This window comes from Nicotiana tabacum, chromosome 16 (assembly GCF_000715075.1).
Source record: "Nicotiana tabacum cultivar K326 chromosome 16, ASM71507v2, whole genome shotgun sequence".
NCBI classification, from domain to species: Eukaryota; Viridiplantae; Streptophyta; class Magnoliopsida; order Solanales; family Solanaceae; genus Nicotiana; species Nicotiana tabacum.
The window spans coordinates 148486526-148491991 of record NC_134095.1 but is presented as its reverse complement, the minus strand read 5'-3'; the positions used below and the strand labels follow the sequence as shown (position 1 = coordinate 148491991).

Sequence of the window (5466 nt, the reverse complement as noted above, 5' to 3'; positions counted from 1 at the left end):
AGCTTATTGAAACTAATTATTTACAAATACTGAAAATTGAAAGAAAGAAAAAAAACTTGATTACTAAACCATATTTCTAAAAAATTTAAACAATTTAACCTTAACTAACTTTGTTTTAATTCACATCATGTCCTAATACTTATTCGCAAACTAATTCATGTTTTAACTGAAATTGACTACATGATTCCGATTAACTTATCGTTGACGAAAAACTTTATGAATAAGGAACTTAGTTAATTTTTGCCAAACTGATTCAATAACGCCATTTTTTACGTTATTTCTTCTTTTTTTTTAAACAGTTTTAATTAATAATCAGGCTTAAATATATTTCCTAATAATCTAGTTAAGGCGTTATTTAATATGTCGCTATAATATGCCTAGTTATGCCAAATGACAGTGATTTACAGAATAATAATACATGAATAACCTAAATACAATACAAAAAAATTAAATTAAACTAAATATAAAATTTAACACTCCATTCTTCATTTCAGCTTACAAAATGCCAAAATTACAATTGTGTACCTGATATTGTCAATATAAGAAGAAGAAAGTCAGCAACGTAATACGTAACACAGCAACAGCAACAATAACCAGCAATAACCAGTCAACGAAAATCCCAGTGACAGCTTTGAAAAATTCAAAATAAAATCCAGGAATGCCGAAAATAACGGACAGAAACCAAGGGAAATTTTCAGATTTTTGAAAGGCTAGTTAATCTTCAACCCTTAATTTCTACACCTGTATACCAGAATATTTATCAGGTGTGTACTACTTTCTCTTCTAATTTTCAAATTTTTTTTTTCTTTGTATGTTTTTCTTTTCTTGAGAGTTTCAATGTTTTTTTCGGAATAAATGTTCAGCTCCTTTTTTTCTCTAATCTCTCTTTTTTCTGTCTCCCCTTCTATCTGATTTCAAGACTTCTACTTATATCACATCCCATAAATCTTTTAATCAATTAAAATCAACCCATTTTCTCTACCAAACTCATTATCTTCCCACTCATCCCCATTACATTAAATAAACATATCACACCACCCCATTATATTTGTCCCCCATGCCTAACATAAAATAATGCAAGATTCCCCCTTTAAATTAAATCTTGTCCCCCCTTTATATTAAATAATCATATCACAACCCACCTCATTTCATTTTGTCCCCCATGCTTCAAATAAACAATTACAAAATGTACAATTCCTAAACTACCCCTTCCGACCTTACTGAAATTACCAAACTACCCCTGAACGTATTACAAATTTACCAAACTACCCATCAGCTACAACACATCAATTAATCAAACTTAACCAAAATATAGACAATATGATCAATTTCTAACAATGTTCAAACAACAATATGAACACGGATGAACATCATAACAACAATATCACATGAACATGATTTTAACAACATTTCAACAACAAATCACATGAACACAAATTGAACAACCAAGAACAACTAAAATTTGATTGAACAATATTTTTGGCAACAACAAACCTATTTTTCGGATTTAAACAACAACAACAATCAAACAAGTATATTTAGATTCCTAAATTCAATAATATTGAACTTAAAATCAACTCTAACAACATTACAACAAACAATTCTTATATTAAACTTTAAACAAGATTATGAGAACAATTCAAGAAATAATCATAAATGGTAAACAAGAAATCAAACTATACAAAATTCGGATTCAAGATCATCCAAACATGAACATGAATGAATCTATTTTAACACAACAAACATGACGTATTAAACGATTAAATCAATATATTCCTTTAACACAACTAAATTCTTTAAACAAATAACAAGATCGACGAAGAAATAATTATGAACTTAAACTTGCAAACAATTTCTTACAATACATCAAATACATGAAACAAATTGAAGAAACAATTAATTAAATTTCAATTTGAATCTAACAAATATTAAACTAACAAATATTCACTTAAACAATAATACAAACATGAAATAAACATGAAAACAACTAATTAAACTTCTATTTTGAAATCTCAAAATTAATTTTAACAAAGCACATGAACATGAACAAACTAGAAAAACGATTTCAACGATGAACAACGAACAAAACAAGAATCAAATATTTAACGATTTTTGTTTATGTGAAAATGCAATAAAATGTTAATCAATTTATATCGGCAAACAGTGGTTAATTATGTATTCGTGTAGCTGATTATAATAACTAATGCAACATGAACACAGAAACTCCATTAATAATCAATTCACACTATGGAATAGTTAAAAAATAGTTCATTGTAAAGTGTAAAATGCAAAATGATATTATGATATATATTAATAATATTTAAGAAGTAAAAAACGTTAATGGTAGGAAAGATACATAAGAATTTAAATGTGGCATAACGTCAAAAGTTTTTGAAGTGAGCTAATGGTATTGTGTAATCAAAGATTATAACAGAATAAATGGACAAAATAAAATTCAAAACTACTAACCGGATTGAAACGACGAACGACTAACCAACGACGAACTCGAACTTAGTCTTCAACGAAAACCCACCTTCCTTTAAACTCGACGAACTCACAACGACAAACGACGACCTCGACGGATTGAAACTGAGGAACGACGAACAGCAGCCATGAGAGCTCGAGCTCGAGCTATAATCAATGGCGACGACGAAGGGCAAAACAGAAACAAAAACCATGGTAACCACGCTGCTCACTGTAGCAAGAAGACCACTGTAGCAGCGGCGAAGAAACTGGAAGGAGAGCAGCAGCGACGTGGAGAAGAAGACGACGCAACAGTGAAGCAATTCGTCGAAGGTTGCTTGGTTGAAGGAGGAAGGCGACGCAACAATATGTGTGTGTGTCGTGAGAGTGACGGGGTGAGGGGAAGGGCTGGAGGGGTCTGTTTGGAGGTGAGGATGGAGGGGAGGCCATGGTTGGGGTCTTGGTGTTTTGCTTGAGGAAGAAGAAGAAGAGAGATAGAGAGGGGGGCGGGTAGTTTAGTGTTTAGGTTAGGGTTTTTGATTTTGTTTTTTCTTTTTTTGTTTTTGTTTTATTTTTGAAATGAAAGGTAATTTGGGTCTTTTGAGTTATGGACTGGGTCGACCCAGTTCGAAATGGACTAGGTCGTAGGGAAGATTGGGCCATTTTTTGGGCCTATGGCTTGAAGTTGAAGAAGAGGCCTAATTCTGACTTTCTTTATATTTTCGCTCTCTTTTCTTCTTTTATTTTTCTAAAACTAAATTATAAAAATACTTAAACTATTATTAAGAACTAAATTAAGTTATAAAAGCGCAAATTAACTCCCAATAACAATTAACGCATAATTAAGTATTAATTAAGCATAAAATTGTATATTTGGACATTAAATGCTAAAAATGCAAACGATGCCTATTTTTGTAATTTTTTTAATTTTTGTAAAATAAATTTAATTACTAACAATTGTAGAATTAAATCCTATATGCAAAATGCGACATATTTTTGTATTTTTTATTAATTTAGCAAATAAACACGCACAGACAAATACAAATACTTATTCAAAATATCACAAAATTGCACACCAAAGAAAAATCATTTTATTTTTGGATTTTTTGGGAGTAATTCTCATTTTGGGCAAAAATCACGTGCTTACAGCTGCCCCTCTTTGCCCGAAGACACGAAGGGTTTTCGTGCAAAGATAAAGCGAGCGATTTTTGCCCATCCGAGTACTCCGTGTGAAGCATTTTTTGAAAAAGATTTGACCGAACCTTTGCTTCAAAGGTTTCCTACATATCCTGGGCTAAACAGGAATCAGGTCAATGTAGTTCGGGAAGTCTTGGTAGCTGGGACTACCATGGGACTGCAATGTTACTGCTGTTGCATGCTACTTTTACTGTTTGCTGACCTCCTTATTACACCATGCTTAAAAAAAATAAGAAGCTAGACTAAGCTAGAAATTACAGAATCTTATCTGTTTTCCCCCTTGCTCCGGTTGCCTTGCTTTTTGTCGGTTTGTGTTTCCTCTGGTGCCTTTTTACCAAGACTTCTGGCCCTTGGCTTTTTTTTTGAATACCAGTTTTCATCATTTTGTTCGGTCCGCTGGGGACATGGCTTTCTTCATTAAGCTTTTTGGCGGTTCCTCTGGGGACACGATTATCTTCATCAGATTCATTAGGTTGGACATGATTTAATGTTCACACACCATTTTTCAAGACGCATCTTTTCTTTCTTTTGACTCATGCGCTTGAATTTGCGCTGGGACTTCTTGTTGCCACCTTCTGCCTTCCGGTGTTGGGATTTTTATTGTTTCCTGCTGGGGATTCTTGTTGTAACCTTCTGCCTTCCGGTGGGGTTATTGACTTCAAAATCTGCAGTATAAGACTGAAAAGTATTCCTCTCGTTATACAGGTGGGCGCCTGGACATGAAATGAAAATGTATACCCACATTATACTGGTGGGCGACCTAGAAATGAAAAACTGAAATGTATGCCCGCATTATACTGGTGGGCGACCTAGAACAGAAATGAAAAGACAGAAATGTATTCCCGCATTATACTGGTGGGCGACCTAGAACATGAAATGAAAACATAAATGCATACCCGCATTATACTGGTGGGCGACCTAGAACATGAAATGAAAAGAGAAATTCATACCCGCATTATACTGGTGGGCGACCTAGAACATGAAATGAAAAGAGAAATGCATACCCGCATTATACTGGTGGGCGACCTAGAACATGAAATGAAAACATAAATGCATACCCGCATTATACTGGTGGGCGACCTAGAACATGAAATGAAAAGAGAAATGCATACCCGCATTATACTGGTGGGCGACCTAGAACATGAAATGAAAACATAAATGCATACCCGCATTATACTGGTGGGCGACCTAGAACATGAAATGAAAAGAGAAATGCATACCCGCATTATACTGGTGGGCGACCTAGAACATGAAATGAAAAGAGAAATGCATACCCGCATTATACTGGTGGGCGACCTAGAACATGAAATGAAAACATAAATGCATACCCGCATTATACTGGTGGGCGACCTAGAACATGAAATGAAAACATAAAATGTATTCCCGCATTATACTGGTGGGCGCCTAATTGGTAAAGAATAAATTTGAATTTGTTTCCTCGATTCTCCGAGAAAATTTCCACTTGTGGCAGAAAATTTTCTGCCCCAATTCTGGCGATCTTTCTTATGGCGTATCTTTAGGCCATCATCAACACTTTATTTTCCTGTTCAAATCAAAGAAAATTTAGTTAGTTTTTTTTTTGAAATATGGCGAGTGGTCATGTCACTCCTGATGGGGATGATTGTTCCCTTTCCCTTATTCATGTTCGGCGTTCTCAAAACTTGTTGGGGATGATATTATTTGTTGGGTATAACATTCTGCTGGGGATGGTTTTTCCATTTATCCCTTCACCATTTTGTATCTCAAAAATTTCTGGAGGTTATTTTGCCGAAGATGGATTTTCCTTTCTTCCCTTCCCATTTTGTG

General features: G+C 34.2%; 1 long non-coding RNA gene across 1 annotated transcript; it reads right to left on the bottom strand.

Annotated features, from left to right (window-relative positions):
- Positions 1-351: 351 nt before the first annotated feature.
- On the bottom strand, positions 352-3007 carry LOC142170789 (uncharacterized). Its single transcript, XR_012700349.1, has 2 exons — positions 2470-3007; positions 352-525 (listed from the first exon to the last, which is right to left on the bottom strand). It is a non-coding gene; the product is annotated as an uncharacterized LOC142170789 (long non-coding RNA).
- Between the last annotated feature and the right edge of the window lie 2459 nt (positions 3008-5466).